The 20033-nt window shown below is 34.9% G+C and overlaps 1 long non-coding RNA gene across 4 annotated transcripts in view; it reads left to right on the forward strand.

Moving 5' to 3' along the window:
- The window catches only part of LOC134759115 (uncharacterized), an 891009-nt gene that overhangs the window by 1720 nt on the left and 869256 nt on the right, over positions 1–20033 (forward strand). The gene's annotated exons all lie outside the window — the stretch shown is intronic.

Below are 20033 nucleotides of genomic sequence, written 5' to 3' on the forward strand. Positions count from 1 at the left end.
TATTAGAAAGCATACACACACACATATTAGGTAGTATATGTAAAGACATAAGCAGGCAGCCTGATGTAGTAGAATAAGCTTTTTCATAGATTGGACAGAAACGTGACTGTTTAGTTCTAGCTTTGCCAACTGGCTGTGGGACGTCTAGCTATCATTTACTTCGAGGGTCTCAGTGCCTTCCTCAGTGAAATTTCAAGCTTTAATGAAAACACCCAACATTTAATGGGTGCTTACTTTATGCCAGGAAATTTGTAGGCTCTTTATTCATGCAGTACCTTATTTAATCATAATGACAACACTATGAGGTAGCATATATCCATTTTACAGAAAGGAAAAGTGAGGCACAGGGAAATTAAGTGATTTGCAAAGGGCCACACAGTTCAAATCAAACCCAGGACTACATGTCAGAGGCTGCCTTCATAAACAAAATGCTAGAAACATTATTTTTTGTTGATAAATCAGTGTGATTGTTTTTATTTTCTTTGTTTGCAAGTTTCTAATGAAGGACAGGAGTTTAATGAGGTATTTTCATCACTCTTTCAACAAAAGTTTACTGAGCATTCACTATATACTGGCACTATTCAAGGTACTTGCAATATATCAATGAAGAATAGACAAGATCTCTGTTGTTGTGGAGCTTATAGTAATCCTCAGAATAAATGGGGGACTTCAATAAACTTTTTTAAACTATAATATTTATAAGCATGGTTCTTTTGACAGCCATCCATTTGGTTAACTTTTCTCCGTAAAGAACTCTTCCATACAGTAAATACAGAAATGCTAGAATTATCTCAGTCAATAGTTCTTCATTCTGTATAGGTACTGTATCGTTATTATTTTTTAATGTAGCAGAGCTTTCCCCTGCACAGCAAGAAAACTCCTCCAGCATCTCAATTGTAGATTATATAGGTATTGAAAAAAAGCAAAAGGCCATAGTTCTGTTAAGGCTTATTCATACCATGATTAGCAATGAAAGTCTATACTAGCTTTACAGATTATGGTGAGGAAAGAGGAAAGCATTCAAAGGAGAATGCCAGCTTTAGGTGAGGAGAGAGATCTTGGACAGGTAACCAGAGGTTAGTGAAAGATGACTGAGGCTTCCAGGTCTCCTCCCCTGCAACTAAGCCAGTGAACCTCAGTTATGATGAATGTTGTCCTGTAGAAGTAGTTATAATAACCTCTCCTTAAGAGTCAGGCTGTTTGCTACACATCTGACTTCTCACAATGATCCTATGAAGTAAGCATTGTAATCCTTAGTTATAGATTTCAACTTGGATGCTTATAGGCACTAAGAAAGTAACTTTCTACCTTACATAGTGTATATGTAAAGGGGTATGTGAAAGGCTTGAAACAGGCCCTTTCTGACTTCTGACTCTATCTCAACTGCTAACAGCGTAAATGTTTCAATTGGGCACTGATTGTAGTTATAGCAATTTACACTCATCAAGGCAATCATAACTAGAGGGATGATTAGTCAACATGGAGTATATAAATATAAATGACCCCTTTTTAAAATATAGAGTCTTGAGTAATACAAATCCCCACCTGTGCTCTGTGCCTTTCCCTTAAATCTGTTGATTTTCCTTCCTTGATGGCCCAGATTTTAGTAAGAGACTCCAAGGAAGAGCATACCATAGAATAAGAAGGGAAACATGTCCACTTGAAAGATACTTCTTTTAGCCCTAATCCTGACCTGAGGTATAACCTGAGGCATGTCAAAGGAGAACTGCTGATAAGTAGTTGGGGGTGGTGAGGTCTTGCTTTCCATTTCATTTCTACATAGCATAGGAGGAATGTGATTGTCATGTGGGAGGTTGCTCAGTACTGCAATGTGAAAACTCGACAGTCTAAAGGCTTTGGGTATATTCCCTAGTCATCAGATGTTATATTCGAGTGATTTTCCATTAAGACTCTTGTTATGAAATACTCTATTTGCTTTTGGCTTCATCTATCAATTCTACATGTATTGACTTGAATATGGAATCTCCAGCGACAACTAGTATTTTTAATTCTTTCCATTTTTATGAGTATTTTAAGTTTATTAATGAATAGTGTATATTCTTAAAAGTTACAAATAAGATCAAAAGAAAAATCATGGCATACTTTAATCATCTAAATAACAGCTATGAAAATAAAAGTTAAAAGTCATTTTAAGCTTATTAGAAAATCCTACTGTTAAAAATATGTAACACTTCATTTAGGTTTTGAAGAAATCATGAGGATATTTATGTTAATATTATATTCTGTTTAACTGTGATACTTTTGAACAATATATTATAATATTTCTGTGAAATCGTTAATGCTTATCTCTAATATGAATGTTTAAAACAATTACACAGCTATGTCATTAAATTTTTTTAGGAAAATGTACATTCATTATTAATTTATATCCAAAATACTGCAAACTTTTTTTATAATTAGATAGACCTGGGAAATATAATTAATGGATAATTTTGAATAAACAGCTTTATAAAATTCAACTTAAGTAAAATCTAGATTTTTATTTTTAATTCCTTCACTGTAGTTTCATACATTTACACTAAATTCCTTTAATTTTTATCATTCATCAACAATGCAGACAATGTTTTGTGTGAGATATGCGTATCTTTGGCTCTGTCTTTGATTTCTCAGGAACTGACAACCAGATAGATGTACCAATTGTGATGATGTTTAAAAATGTCTTTGTGTGTGAACAAAATGGCTTTATCTTTTTTTCCTTCATTGCATTGGGATATGTTTAAAGGTAAAAGAAAATATGACAAATTATATCTATTCATCTTTCATGTGCCTTCTAGGCGCTTGGAATAAATCCTTCCAACTGTATGACAGCCCACTCTAATGCAGAATTTAGCTTAATGTGGGCTTGTTCTGGATTTCTTCCAAGGGAAGGCAATTATCTTTGGAAGTACCCAAGAAATCATTTTTATAGCCTAGTCTGCTACACAGATAGCATGATGGGTTGATGACGGTGATGGTGAGGATAATAATATGATAATAATAGCTGTTGCCTTTATGTATTTAGTCCCTGTTCTGCCTTCTATAGGCTGCATGACCTTAACAAGTTTCTTAAACCCTGTAAATCTCACTTTCCTCATCTGTAAAATGGGGATAACAATAGTACTTTATGTTATCGTTTTAAACTTAAATGAGATAATCCATGTAAAATGTATAGTGCAGTGTCATTCTTATCACTTTTATTATTGTTACATTTCAGGAATTTTTTTGTACTTCCCCCTACCCCCAAGGTCCTAACTAAAAACCTGCGAGATGATAGGCATTATGTTAAGAACTTTACAAACATTATCTCATTTCCTTTATATTTTACATAACCCAACAATGAAGGTAATATTATGATTTTGGTTTTCCAGATGAGAAACCAGGATCAGAGTGTTAAAACAATTTTCCAAGTGTCAAACAGATAGTAGATGTAGATTTGAACACATTTGTTTGACTCAAAGCCTTTATTCATTGAAGGGCATTGATATAAAAATAATGTGATGATGAGAAATCACTGTTGGACATTTTCTTCTCTTCTTTACAAATAATTTTGAGAAATGAACATTTCTATTATATGCTCCAAATAATTAAGAAATGACTATACTTATCAGCAATAACCAACATATGACTGTGATTTCACATTTAAATAATTCGATTTTTTAAATCATCATTCTCCAAAGGAGATAGGCGATTGGATTGATCATTAAATGATTTTTCACTTTGTCACTACTATATACCAAAGACATTTTGAATTGTTCTTGAATTATCAAGAAATGCATAGACTCAGGACACTTATTGTTCACCAGATTAATTATTATAATTACGTTGAAATTAAACTTTTATAAACAAGATTTAGAAGCAGTGGAGCAAAAGCATCTCAAGTTCTCTGCTCATCATGTTCTGGGACCTGTTATGTGAACCCAATATTGAAGTTGAAAATTCCAATTAAACACTTCTTACTCAGCTCTGTAGAATTCCCTTATGTTAATAGAAAAAGGTGGAGTCATATGGAACCATTAAAAACTGTGGCTGTCATTTGAGTGTATATGATTCATTAATACTAGAAGTAAAATTGCCTTTAGACTTATTCCTTATTCTATTTAGCACTTTCCTTCATTATTAAGGAACTCATTAAACTTGAACTTTATCTTGTAATTGGAAGAAAGGCAACCTTTGCACTCCATACTGTTATGAGGTTTTTGTAGTTGTTGTTTTGAGACAGAGTTTCATTCTCATCGCCCAGGCTGGAGTGCAATGGCGAGATCTCAGCTCACCGCAACCTCCGCCTCCCAGGTTTAAACGATTCTACTCGCGAGTAGCTGGGATTACAGGTGCCCGCCACCATGCCCGGCTAATTTTTTGTATTTTTTAGTAGCGACAGGGTTTCACTATGTTGGCCAGACTGGTTTTGAACTCCTGACCTCATGATCCGCTCGCCCGGCTGGGATTACAGGCGTGAGCCACCGCGCCCGGCCCGCGAGGTTTTTAATGTTAATTTTCCTTGGTTTTCCCTATGAGAAGTGTATCACTCAGTAAATATTTATGGACATGTACTTTTACAATATTCAGGGGGTAGTTATGAGAATACACAGATAAAATATGTGTATAAAGTATCATATATCATATATACAATACATATGAATATACACATTCAACACCCACATATGAAAAACTAACATTACAGTTTATAATGAATACTAGTTTGGTTGATTACATTTTCTTACTCTATGCAAGAAAAGTAATGAGCAATCATTGACAATGTAAGGAAAATAGTAAAGACAAGCAAGAGGAAAGGCAATTTTTCTCTGCAGAATGGTTCTTAGTTATATGGTATAGTCCTTTTAAATAGCATCTCCATGGCATTTTAAACATATAATCTAATAAAAGAAAAAAATATGAAGTAACTTTTTAGGACACATATGCTAAAATCTGTGCCGAAATATTTTTGAAAACGAATTGTGAAACTGTATAGAATACCTATTATTCTAATCTCAGTTTAAGCACATAGAACACTAATGTAAATATTATACATATTAAATCATTGCACACAAATGGGATAACCTCAATTCTGTTTTAACTCCCAAGGCAATGCTTTTTAAACTTAGCAGCATGTTCTACTTTCTTACAGTTTTCTCTTTGGTACCAAAAAAAAAAAAAAAAAAAAAAAGGAATGTACACATGAATCTTGTTTTGTTGTTTTAAAAAAGAGCCCAGAATCAGTGCATGTATCCCAGAATATATTTTCTCTACACCGTGTAATTATATTGATGGCAACTGAATATACAAATTTGTCAGGTCTTGCAACATGAAGAGTAGCAATGAGCCATATGGCTTCTCCTTTACACCACTGCATCAGATTGACATCTCAGTTATAGACTCAGCCTCACAGTTCTCCCACAAACAGATTTCCCGGAAATCTAAACCAAATGAGAATCCAGAGGGAAGTCAAAACATAGTAAATTTGTCACAGGCCTGCTTTTTTGTTTGATTGCTATAAGGTCAAATTTATCCATTTTAGTACAAGCGAATGTTTTATTATTAAGGTGACAGCAAGAAATATCATGTTATACTTATAATTTTTTAAAAAATGGAAATAAATCTCAAATAATTTGTAAAAGAATAGAAAAAATAAATAAGACTTTTAAATAAATTTAAGAAATCATCAACGTAGTCATAGGTTCAATATTTACGATGACTCTGGGCCCCTTTTAATAGCAGAAGCTTATGAAAAATTAAGAACAGATAATTACTGACTAAACAAGTGGAAAATTTGAGTATGTGTTTATATGTGTGTGGAGAGCAAGTATTTTAATTTGATTTTTAAAAATGAAGACATTGCCAGGTGGAGTGACACACACCTGTAATCCTAGCAATTTGAGAGGCTGAGGTGAGTGGATCGCTGGGCTTAGGAGTTCAAGACCAGCCTGGACAACATGGCAAAACCCTGTCTCTAAAAAAAATTTTAAAAATTACCTAGCCAGGCATTGTGGCATGTGCCTCTAGTCCCAGCTACTCAGGAACCTGAGGCTGGAGGATCACTTGAGCCCAGGGCGGTCAAGGCGGCAGTGAGCCATGATCGCACCACTGCACTACTGCCTGGGCGAAGAGCGAGACTCTGTCTCAAAAAATAAATAAATAAATAAATAAATAAAATATAGGTATACTAAAATTGTATTTTATCACTTAATATTGTTCAATAAATAGGAAAGTATCAAAACAATTTTAAGCATAAGAAAAAAACACTTCCTATTTGAAAATGGTTAACTTTTGGCCTGCTTCACTTTTTTTTCGTAATAACGTGTTAATAGCTGGCAATGTAGCTGTTTGTAAAATATTTATTGATGACTAGATGTAAAACAAAAAGCAAGTTTGGGTGTATTTGAACATACAGGTGCTTGGATAAGACCGTGAGAAAGCAGTGTGTGGCCTCTGACAATGTCAGCATGGGCAAACATTGCCTGACATGGAAGCCATGTTTGCTTGTGAAATTATGATCCACGTTCATCATTTTTAAATCGTATTTGAATCAGCACTTGTCCCTGGAGCAAGAAGACTCCTAAAGTAAGTGCGCCTCCCTCCAATAAAGTGATAGAGATCACTTTCTTATAGAAGAAAAACTGGATGAAAACAACAATTTTCTTAACATCAAAGACCCCTTAAAGGGTCTAATCAAACCCCAGGGTCTATAGAGCACACTTTGAAAACTATTGTTATAGAGAATGTACTTATTTTGACAATTTAAGTATAAGAATTAAAATGTTTACATTGCTCAGGAATGAAAGAAAGAAGTATAGAACTTGTACTCTACTAAAAAAGTTGTTCTCATGGCTTTAGGTTTTGAAATTATGGCTGTTATAGAAAGCAGCAGCGTTGAGACCCCTTTGCCCTCTTAAAAATTGTTGAGGGCCCCAAAAAGGTTTTATTCATGTGGGTTATATCTTAATATTAACTATATTCAAATTAAAACAAAAAAATTAAAATATTCATTTATTATTTAAAAATAATAGTAACAAACCCAATACCTATAAAGAAAAATACATTTTTGAAAATAAATATATTTGTCCCCCCTTAATTAGTGAGAAGAGTGACACTGTTTTACAATTTTTCACATCACTTTCATATTTGACTTAATGTCTGCTTCTGTATTCAAACTGTTGCAACTTGGTATTTTGGTTGAATCTTATGCAGAAAACCAGTGTCACACAGATATGCAGTTAAAAAAGAGAGGGTATTTTGATAACTTTGGCATATATTTTACATAAATTTGTCTTTGATACTACTCCAGAACCTGACAGATTAGTTACAATATGAAGTCTGAAACTGTATCAATGAATTTCTCATACCCATTTACATTAAAATCCATGAACTATCCTGTCCTTGGAATGATTTCTTTTGAATCCATACATGATTTTGTTATGTCATGCACTGGTCACTTAGAAAATGGTTGTTTCTTAGATATGCAGACCTTCCCAAAGGTGACATATTTTACTAAACAACAACAAAACAATTACTTTTGTTAATGTTACCAATTTAATCAGACAATTTTTTAATGATTGGGAAGTTATCAAGCATATGGTAGTACAAATGTGTTTTCCAAAACTCGAATTTTCACTTGGAAGCTCAAATTTTATCATCAGCAAAAAAATATTGTTAGATTTCCTTGACAGTGACAGGTTCCATGCATTCATTTTTATGAAATTATTATAAACCTCTGAATAACCGTAGTTCATCTACCAGCCTTTTTTTTTTCAAGTGAAAATGGTGATCCATGGAAACAGTGGCTAACTCATTGTGCAACCCAAAACAGCCACACTAATGCTTTGTTGGGAGATAAGCATGTTACCGAGATATGCTGCAGAAGGCCTCCAGTGTACTTCCAATTTAGTCAAATAAAACATTAAAAAGACATGTACTCCATTATGAAATGTAATAAAATTTATTTTTCTTATTGTTCATTGGTAACGTTATTAAGTGAAACTGGAATTTTATTTCCTGAAAGTATGTGAAGAACAGAGTGGCAGCTAGTATAGTTTGGTGCCACTGCTTTGAGGTGTGCTAAAACACAAGCAGTTGTACCAATCATTGATTTTCATCATCAGTGAAAACAGACTCAGTGAAAAACACAAATATTGTCTTAAAATAAAAAGAAATCAACCATTTTCTTAACATCAAAGACCCCTCAAAGGGTCTAATCAAACCCCACGGTCTATAGAGCACACTTTGAAAACTATTGTTATAGAGAATATACTTATTTTGACAATTTAAGTGTAGGATTTATAATGTTTACATCATTCAGGAATGAAAGAAAGACATATAGGACTTGTATGTTTTTCTTTGCGTGGTTTCAACAAAATGTTTCTTGTATCTAATATATCTTATTTAGAGATATACACACACACACACACACACAGAGAGAGAGAGAGAGAGAGGTGAACATATGAATATTTACATATTGTTAGGCAGGCAGAAAAAATATGATTAATTTTACCTCCAATTGATCAGCTATTTCTTATAAATTTCTTCACCCTAGATATCAGGTAAATCCTACATTTTTAGTATAATTAAATAAATATAATCTAATCCAACAATTTAAATATTTCCTTTCGGTAATGCATAGTCTTGTGGGAAAAAAATGTTCAGTCTCTCAGATTTTTGGTATCCTTTCTACCCTTCTCCAAATGGGCAGTGAGTGGCCCAAAGAGATAATGTTTTCTAGTCTAGTCTAAGTGGGGTCAGTTGGATCACCGGTTAACAGGACTATTAGTCCAGCCTTTCTGGACTAATAGCTACTGGGGTATTTATGGGTATGAAGTCTAGAGGCCATTAGCTTTTGTTCTCTACATTCTTCCTCACTTAGGCCTGTTCCCATCGGCTTCAGGTTATAAATGGTTTATCAGGCCTCTCCAGCACCTCAACTCTGTATCTCCTTAGCAGTGTAAAGGGCCACTTCTATCTATCTTAGGTTTATCTATCTGTAATCTACTATTGCTTCCACAAAATGACAACTGCTTCATTGTGGCAGGGTATGGAGCATCTCCTAAAGCTTATAGCTTTTCACTAACACCAATTGAAAAGTGTTAACTCACATGTTCCTGGGCTGGCCAGTACCTTCTGGAAGTTTCTAAAAGCCCCTCCCTGACTTGCTGAGGTTTCCCATCAATGTGTATTTGTATTTATAGAGGATACATAAGTCCTGTAGCTGAGCCATAGAAAGACAAGTCCTATACGTCTTTCTTTCATTCCTGAACAATGTAAACATTATAAATCCTATACTTAAATTGTCAAAATAAGTGTATTCTCTACCTCTTCCCATCACCTATCTTTTTAAATAATTAGTCACTTGTTTTTTCCCTCTGCTTCTAAATTAGGGGTCCTCAATCAGTGTTAGTACTGCCATCTTAAAGACATATTTGGAAATGTGGTCATGGTGTTGATGGTGGGTGGTGTCTTTACCTGTCACAGTGATTGGAGAATATTATTGACAAGTACTACCCTGGATCTATAGATGCTAAACATCTTTTACTTTATGGGCAATAAAGAATTGACATTTCCCAAATGCTAATAGCACTCTCATGAAAAACACTGCTCTAGGATACAAATTCCTCAGACTCCAGGGAAGAAAGCCTCACAGCTTAGCCATGGTCTCTATAACCAAGGCAACACTAATTAGTGAAACCTTCCCACAACCCTCCAGATGAAAGCCTTAGACTGACTGCAAGAAAAAAAAGTCATGGATCAGAAAAACGGAAGGTATTATGGTCATTTTATAAAGTATGTACATAAGACTTTTGAATTTGTAATCTTTTTTCTAGTATCGTTGCATAGAGATGACACATTAAGCACAAGAAATAATATATATATAAATATGCATATATTTAAAATCTACAGTAAAATAACACTGTTTTATTGTGATAACTGTTGAGAAGGCACAGACCTGGTTTCACTGAAGTAGACATGCTAATGGGTGGACTGTGGCACACATTGTAGAGATAATATGTCATACATACTCCGCAGCTGAACTTTTATCTAAAGATTCCGGGAAGACTTCATAAAAAGCTTAAATAACTCTTAAAATATCTTTGGTGAGCCTTCTCAGAGACAGAATATCTTGAACCATCTCCTTGCTAGTTGCCAGCTTTATGTCCAAAAGGGCAAACAAGATTCATTGTTTTCAGAATGGCTTTGCAGTGCTTTCATATCCACTTCTCTATACTTTATTCATCTGGTTCTTCTTTTATTGATTTAGTTTCTGACCCCCTTGCATGTGAGAAGTTTGCATGTAAAAATAACTAAATGGAGTGCAAATAATTAATAAAATGTCCCTTAGTTATTTTTTGATATAGTTCATTCAGAATATTCCAAACCTTACTCTGTTTAATAAAATGTATATCATATGCATAATAGTCATATACAAAATTCCTAGAACTCTATTGATAAGCTTTGTGTTTTGGAATCAGAATTCTCTATAACTTATATAATATTGATTCTTTAGAAAATGTGTAATATTGAAAGAATTCAAATTGCATATTTTTCACTGGAATGTGAAAAATTTGCCAAGGTAGACCCCCCTATAACTATCTATAGTTTGCATTTAATTTTACTATTTTTTTTCTTAAAAATACATTTAGTACTGGGCATATTTCATGTCTGCTGAGAGCAACACATTTAATTTGACTTTTTCTTGGTAGAGAAAATTAAAGAAGTTGCATAATGAATATTTCTTGAGTTGTGAATTAATAGGGAGTGATTCAGAATCTGTGAAAGCTTTGGAGATGTTTTAATTTCAGAAAAAGGCAATGATGTGTGAGTTATCACACAAGTTACAAAAACTATAACAATTTCCAGTACACTGTGTATACTCTAAATGTCTTCTGCCTCACAGCATGCTTGAGGTGAATTAGCTATTTTATTGACACCAGTATCATAAGAGAAGCTCATGTCATCTTTTAGAATTTTTGTATTTGGTTGATCTCTTTTTTAGCTTTTTTGTAAAATGTCAAATTGAAAATAAAGATAGCTTCTGCCAGAAGTTGTATTACCGTTGAAGTTTGTTTTGAGTCTGTGGTGTAGTTTTTCTTTTGTTTTCAGTATTCACAATTTTGGTTACTATTTTACTGTTCATGATCTGTCACCCTTAATATGAATTTAGTAAATTTTGTTTGACATTTTGGATTCAAAGATACTGGTAACTATGTAAAGTGATTGTTTTTTTTAGCATACTCTGAAATTATAACATACAGTTCAAATTTTTCATGAGCAATGCAGAACTGGAAACTCGTTCATACATTTTGCTCCCTGACACTTGTTCAGTAATCTGCAATGAGAGACAGATTAGATAGTTGAATCAGAAAAGTCACAGAAGTATTTAAAAACTGACAAAAAAAAAGGAATGATAATCTAGCAAAGTTTTGTGTATTCACTGGAGTACAAGGACCAAGCTTAACGGACAGATGAAAAGGTTAATAGATGAAGACTTAGATGGGGTGCTATGAATAGGTTGCTAAGAAACAGCATTTGTGGAATGTTCAACTAAGTATCAATCTATGAAACAAATGAAATAGGAGTGTTTTTCCTAAAGATAGGTAAGGTGGAAAAGGCAGAGAGCAATAAGGTCTATAAATTAATACATCCAAACTTTTTTGTGGTGAAAGTTTGTTGTGTTTATGGGAATCAGCAAATCGGAGGATTAAGTAAGATAATTTGTGAAATATTTTGAGATGTAAGATTTATTTTCATTTTTACTTATTTATTTTTGTTTTCTTTCCTGGGCATAAAATACAAAGTGTTACTAATATTTAGCAATTGCTATTTGTGTGTTTGACTGATAAGAAAAAGAAGCAGTAAATTCTCAATAGTCATTTCTCCCTGGAACACATTGTAGACACAAAAGAGTCATTTTCCTTTTGATTTCATCCTCTATTCCAGAGGCTGTCTTTCTTTAAAATTCACTCTAGACACAAAAAGAGCCAGTTGGTCTCTGATTACTGCACACCTGGCTTGCTTGATTGTGTTTCCTTGTAAGCATTCAGGGAATCTTATTTATTGCTTGAAACTGAGCTTCAGCACACTCTTAACAATATCTGTTCTCCATTTCTTACTTCGGCTCTTGCTGTCTCTGCTTCTGTTCACCATAGATACCACATGTCTGGGCATCCTTACCTTACCCATCATTCTCATATTCTTAACCCAGTGGGGTCTGAAGGTAGATCAGAGCTGCCTATCTTCTAATTTTAGTAACAGACTATTTTATTATTGATGAGGGTTATTTTCAGTATGTAGAATGTGTTTGGCAATGACAGTCCTTCCTACTTGTTTTTGCTGCTCAGTGGTATGAGGTGGAAAAAGTTTGGATGAACTGCTTCTGTTAACATTTCCCAAGTCTTCTGGAACTCTATCAGGCTATTAAAAGATGTTCTGTAAAATATTTTCTTAAAAAATCAAATGTGTGTTTGCATTAAACAAAATTAAAGAGCTTTGTTTTCTCTCCAAAATATTTTTCTAATCCATCCTGTTCTCTACTTCCCCACTGTTATTCTAGTCTGAGAATCAACTCTTTGTGTCCATTAAAAGCTTCAGTGCTTCCACTCTTGATATCTATCAAATTCCCATAGGCTACATCATGACATTTGCACAATTTAAATTATGTAACACTGATCCCTACTTAAAAGCCTTTAATTCCTTTTCATTGCACACAGAATAAAATTTAAATTACTTTCCATGACCTTCAAGGCTTCTGCTCTTCTCATTGACCTGTCCCAGAACTTATGTGTAACCACATGGGCTGGTCATTTTGATCTTATCCTGCCTATCCCTTCTGTCTTATTTAGGATCAGTTATAAGGTGGGGAAGAAAAGGGTATTTTTAATACCTAATGCCTCCTCATCTCTCACCAACACAACCATGTAAGCTCCAGAGGATAGTGGTCTCACCTTTGTTGTACACCACTGTGTTCTCAGAGCCTAATACAGGGCCTTTCATATAACTGGCACTCGATAAATGTTTACTGATTGCATAGACAATTATTTATTACAATTTTAATATGTTACTCTGCAATGTAGCAGTTCTTAAATTCAGGATTGGAGATATTTGTTTATGTGTGTGTGTTTATGTGCATATATATATATAAATACAACTATTTACAAATAGATACTTCATATATATGTGTGTGTATATATATATATATATAAACAAAAAATTACAGCATACCAGGGGCCACTGTCTTCGTTAAGACTTGCTTATTGTTCTTTCTTAGAATATCGCAAAGATACATTATCTCTTCCTAGCAATGCTTTTTTTCTGGCTTAAATAATCTCCAGGAGGCTTTAAAGATAAGATTTATGTTATATCAATTATAATAGAATATAATCTGAAGCTCAGTGCTCTTAAATATCTTTCAGGTGCTTAGCAATACTGAGAAATATATTTCTGGAAATTTTCTTGAAAAATATTCAGCCCATTATTAATCTAGTTATTCCATATTTTATACTTTGATTTAGTCAGGCGATTATCAAGACATTCACTGGGATCATACCAAATTGGTCTGATGCAGAATTTATTTTTAACTGAGTTACATTTTGGTTTATCATTGCTGCCCTATGTCAATGGGCCTTAAACTAAAGAGTCTTAAGCAGGTCATTGTTGTATTTATGAAATGATGTTGTTGAGGATGAGACCCATTCCATTACATGCTGTCCTCTCTGTTAGGATCTCCACTATACAATTTTCTTCACTCTCAAATAGAGGAATACTTGTTATCAATGGATTTCTTTTGCTCTATGAGCTTTGGAGCATAGAAGATTTATTCAGGGAGGTTTGTTTTTTAAACATGATTAATATTTATGAAGTGCTTACCACAAGGTAGTGTTGTAGAAAAAAACGGGTTCTTGTCATGTGACAGACTCACAGACACTTTGAAGGGTGAGGAGGAATGGAATTTATTCGGCTAAAAGGAAAAAACTCAGCAAAGCAAAAGTGGTTCCTGTTAACAGGCCCCCATCTCGCAGATTGAATCCCAGGTTACCACACAGGAACAGGAGAGGCCAGGCTCTCCCCTATGCAAAGGGAGCAAACTTCCTGAGGCTCCACCCCATCCTCCCAGTGCATAGGCTATTGGGAGATCCTCTGGGGACTCCTTTTTACTTAGCTGTCTCACTAGTATCCTATAAAATATTTTATATGGATTATTCCATTTAATTCTCAGAATCCTATGATATGCATATTGTTATTAATCCTATTTTACAGATGAAGAAACTAAGAACAGAAAGAATAAATAATCATCCACAGTCATATAACTAGAAAACATTGGAACCAAATTGTGAACACAGCCAAATTCAGTAGATTGCCTTCCACCTGCATCTAGCTTATTTTTCTAAACTTTTTTCTTTTGTCTTATTTTTTATCTGTTTAAGCAATCTTAAATATTTTTTGGAAAATGTGAAGTATAATGAAATAAAAAAGTGAGATACTAATCTGCCTTACCTGATGAGTATTATGTTCTATCACAAAGCTCAAATAAGTCTATAGGTAGGAATCGAAGGGGGAAGTATGAGAAAATACATCTTTGTTAGAATAAGCTATTTATCAACTATTATGCTTTTCTATGTTCATAATTTCAAACTTGACTGTGTTGTAAATTAACTTTCATTTCTTTTGGATTACTTTTTCAAACTATACCCATAGGAAATCTAACTTGTTATGTTAGTAAAGATTAAACTATGCCTTATAGTCTTTCATATTTAGTCAATTATGATGAATGTTTGGTTTTCTACAGACTTTATTGAAATTAACAGTAACAAGATGTTCTAAGACGTACTAGAGAGTTAATTATCTTTTCGATTTATATCTATAATTAAGGCTTGCATTGACATTTAGGACTTCTTGTTTCTTAGTTTGCAAGTCACAAATTTTAATTGTATGTATTATATATGTAATTCAGCCTCAGTTTTGGAATATAAAAGCATTGCATTAAATACATGCATCATTATTAGTTCAAACTGCTCAAATTATGGATAGAAAACTTTTCTAATTTATCGATAAGACACCTACTATATACAAATTTGAGAAGGTCTATATGTACATAAATCCCACTAAAATTCACACTACTAAAAATTCCAGCTACTGCATATTTAATATTCATCTTTAATAATAAAAAGTACACCCTTTTGTCTGAGTGCGGTGGCTCACGCCTCTAATCCCAGCACTTGGGAGTCCAAGGCGGGTGGAACATGAGGTCAGGAGTTAGAGACCAGGCTGACCAACATGGTGAAACTCTGTCTCTACTAAAAATACAAAAATTAGCCAGGTGTAGTGGCACGCGCTTGTAATCCCAGCTACTCAGGAGTCTGAGGCAGGAGAATTGCTTGAACCCAGGAGGCAGAGGTTGCAGTGAGCTGAGATCATGCCATTTTGCTCCAGCCTGGGTGACAGAGCGAGACTCTGTCTCAAAAAAAAAAAAGTACACCCTTTCAAAAGTTCTATTAGTTATGTTAATATCTGACTAGATCCACCACAACAGCACAATAAAAAATGAATCAAAGATATAGTAAATTTATCTTTATCTTAGGGCTTACTGCCAACCTTCTTCCTTTAAGCTGCTACGATATTTTTCATGGATTACCACAAAAGTTTTCTAACTTCTCTGTCTAAAATTTCACTCTTTGCCAATTTCTAACCCATTCTTTGCTTAGCAATCAGAGCAGTCTTTTAAAATGGTTTATCTGGCGATGCCATTCTACTTAAAACTCTCTAAGGGCTCTGCATAACTCTCAAGATTCTTGCTTAATTTCTTGTCAAGACTCAAACAAAGTGGCTTAGGATCTAGAGTCTTCTCCCAGTCTCATCTCTTATTTCTTTTTTTTTTTTTCTGCTATCCTAAGCTGCCCCAGTTCTGAGAATGAGTCCTGTTGTCTTTTGCATCTAGGCCTTCACACTCTCTAGGTAGAGCAACTTTCCTCTTCATTTTTACCTACCTGACTCTTTATGTTTCAACCTAGGTATTTCCTCCACCCAGTCTAAACTAGGTGCTCCTTCTTTGTTGTCCCATATCCCCTATGAGTTTATCTCACCAGAGTGATTGCTTATTTACCCATCTGCTGTTTTTCATGGGAGACTGAGGTCCACTGTGGAGTCCTGATAAGATAGGTAAGCAACAACAAGGAAGGGGTCCCAGGTAAGGGAAAACAAATGCTCTGAGAAATGGCTAATTGCAAGCAACCTACTGGCACAACATCCTGTTCCCAAACACCTCTTTCCGCACATAGCCTCTTTAGCACAGGCCTACAAAACTTCCCTCCAGCCCCTGCCTCTTTGCAGACAACCCCTTCTCTGCTGTGCTGCCTGTTGTTTCCCTTCAACATACTTTCCCTGTAATAAATCTTCCTTTCTTCACCTACGAATGTCTTGGTAAAATCCTTTACCACCCACGACGACACTGGCCCCAGCCAGTCGCACCCGTAACACCCACTTTAAAGGGAATGAGTGTTTTTAGTTCTTGTTCTTTGCCTTTACTCTGGAGACAAGCACTTAATAGGCACTCAATAGGCCCCTAGTATTTTTTTCAACAAATAAAGGGATTTTCCGATATTATAAATAGTAGTTTAATACCTCCTTAATTTTTTTCTCTAAATATATCAGATTATTGATATAGCTGCCACTTGCACTGTCTCAACTTGAGTTCAAATCCTAATTCTTCTACTTACCAGTTGTTAGGAATAACGCTCAAAATCCTAAGGAAATTGAACAGTCGTTCAAAGGATTCTTAAAAAAGCAATTTTACTTCTGTGCAGAGGGGTGCCTCCTTGGCCAGTCACCATGAGAGCACACCTGAACAAAGGGACAAGAGAGCCTTTATTCCTGATGCAAGTCCTGCCCCTGTACCCTTTCCTCGTTGGCTGGGGTCGGGTCGTACAATCTAAACTAATCCCGGCTGGCTAAACATTTGATTTTTTTTTTTTTTTTTTTTTTTTTTTTTGGGTAAGGTGGGCATGTAAAAGAAAGTGGAGAGGAAGGGGAAGAGATGTCTGTAATGAGCTAGAAAGTTAGTCCTCTTTCCAAATAGGGAAAGGAAGGTGAGCTGGTACTGATAGCGCCTGGTACTGTGGTGTGCCTGGGCATCTAACAAAGAAAAAAAGGAGAAAAAGGAGAAAGTGGGGCATGAATTAAAGGATAAAAGATTGATCAGATTATTCGAAGAGAAACCTCATCATATCCCACACAGTTCTGTATCTCTGGGCAAATCAACCAGTCTTAGTATTCTCATTTTAAATTCTAGAAAATAATGGTGCTTCCATATGTTAAAATAAAGTTTAGCTAAAGCTCCCATCTTACATATTTTAGCTGGATGATGCTATGTCACATAAATCTTTAGTCCAAAATTTTGGCCTAACGATTTCTCCATACATAGTAAACTGTAACCTAAATGGATGTGTAAAGAGCCTGTAGCTTACTCTTGTACCAATCACAGAGTTTCAGTCAATCACAGGTATCCACCTGTTCTAAGCATATTCGATGATGTCAAATGCTGAACTGTAACCATCCTAGATGTTACTTTACCTAACTTCACTCTCCTTTTTCTGCCCTTTCATGTTACCCGATCATGCAGTAGCCCCAGAGTCATTCTGAACCTATTCTTCTTCTGGGGACTGCCTGATTTGAGAATTGTTCTTTACTCAATAAAACTCTGTTAAATTTGCCTTACGTTTTTAACACATAATAGGGTTGCAATGATTAGTGCTTGTGGTAAGACATAAAAACACTTAGCACACTGCTTGGCAACTACTAAGCATTTTTCTTATTATTATATCAGTTTTATTGTATGGCAAATAGTATAGCACAGGCTTTAAGAACTCTGACTTTGAGAACAGATGCATGTAGGTTCAAATTCTGGGCTGGCCTTCTACTAGATATGTGACTTTACTCTTTGGAAGTTTTCTCTTTTGTAAAATGGGAATAAAAATAATGCCCACATTGAGGGGTTGCTGTGAGGTTTAAAGAAAGGTAATACAAAGAAAAGCTTAGCACATTGCCTCACACACAATAGAGGCTTAATAAATGCTAGATACTGTTATTATTGTTAACAAATCGATGTCTCTCCTAAAATGGGGAATTCACTGAAGTCGCAGATTTTTGTTTCATTCATCTTTGAATTCCTAATGTAACCCAAAATAAAATTCTAAGGCACCCCAACCGTCTGAATGGACTTCCCCCTCGACCAGGGCACTTTTAGAATTTAACCTGAGAGACTGGTTCAGGCCATGATAGGAAGTGGGGTTCAGACAAGCCTCATTATACTACTCCATTGTTAACATCAATACAGACCTTTAAGTCTGATCAGAAGCATTTACAATCTATTCTGTATGATGCCCTTACCTGAAGGCTTCATCTGCATGATTAAACTTTGCTCTCCACAACCTCTTATTGCAACCCAGACATTTCCTTTCTGTTGATCCCAGGTCTTTAGATAAACCCAACCAATTGTCAACAAGAAAATTTAAATCTACCTATAACCTGAAAGCACACCACCCCTTCAAGTTGTCCTGACTTTCTGGACCAAACCAATGTATAAAACCAAGCTGCTCCCCAACCACCTTCATTCCATGTTCTCAGGATCTCCTGAGGGTTGTGTCATGGGCTGTGGTCTCTCATATTTGGCTCAGAATAAATCTCTTCAAATATTTTACAAAGTTTGACTATTTTTGTCATCACTAGCATCAGTATTTCACATTGGTACCTTGCATACAATAATGTGTCTACTTAAATAATAAAAATAGCCCCAAGAAGAGGAAAGCACTGAAGTGTCATTGTCCATGTACAGCTTTATGTGACATAGCATCATCCAGTTAAAGTTGGGGTACCCTAGAGATGGAAGCAAGATGTGGAAATATAATTTTGGAATGTAGAGACATTTCCAGTTAAAATAAACCTCTCTGATGACATTATCTTTAGAGAAACGAGTGTCAGGAGTTAAGAAAGAAATGCACTGAGGTTAATTGAGAGAGCTTCAAGGGCAAATTTAATCTAATTCAAAATTTTAGCTATGATTTACCTTGGTGTGTAGTTTCAGTGCTAATCAAAGGAAACAGAAAAAAGGAATTGTCTAAGTAGGCTAGTTTTGCTGGTATTATTGTTTGATGACAGGAATTTCATAGAATAAGATAGTATGGCAAATGGGCCCAGTATGTTTTTCAGAGCTGAAGTCTATCTGATAGACTAGACGCCCCAGGGGAATATGCATTAATTAGTAAGCTATTAGTGACAATTGCTGCTAATTTGAGTCTTGTAATTGAAAGACTACAGAATGGTGTTGACAGCACTTTGGGGTAGGAGGAAATTTGAAACAGCTTTTCTATAGCTCATCTTTCTGTGTTAGGAGACATGGTTATTTCACTTGAATGCATTAACCTTGTGATGGAAACTTCCTGTCTTCCTTTAAAAATGACAATCATGTATGGTCAAGAAATTAGTGAGAAATCTCTTCATAATTCAGTTTTGAATTTCCCATACATTTGTATATAAGACAAAATATACTTTTTTAATGCAGTCAGGTAAAAACTGAAGTTTTTTTGTGAGTTGAATCACATAATTACAAAAAAAGAAAATGCGCTTCTTTTTTTTTTTGGTGAGCTGACAGAGGAAAAAACACAATAACTCAACAACGATACATGATTTTAAAAATCATACCTATAGATGTCATTCTTGCCACATAATGAAACAGAAGGTGAGTTCCAGTTCACAAAAGATAGTCTGAGGAGCTCCATGGATGACTTCTAGGGAAGCACCTAGAACAAGTGAAAATTATTTTAAAAATCAAGAATTTAATGTCTATGGAAATTGTCTTAAGTTCATAAAACAAATGGAGAAATATTTATTGAAAAAAATCTAAATCTTTGTAACAACACTGTGAGTCTGTGGCATTTGAACCACAACGCCCTTCCTTTCTGTCCCTTTCCAGTCCAGTGTGATGGAGGCTTTACTCTGGCAGGTATGGCCAACAAGATAGGGGCCCTCTGTACTCTTAGGTTCCAGTCAAGGGCTATGGT

Source organism: Gorilla gorilla, chromosome 7, assembly GCF_029281585.2.
Source record: "Gorilla gorilla gorilla isolate KB3781 chromosome 7, NHGRI_mGorGor1-v2.1_pri, whole genome shotgun sequence".
NCBI classification, from domain to species: Eukaryota; Metazoa; Chordata; class Mammalia; order Primates; family Hominidae; genus Gorilla; species Gorilla gorilla.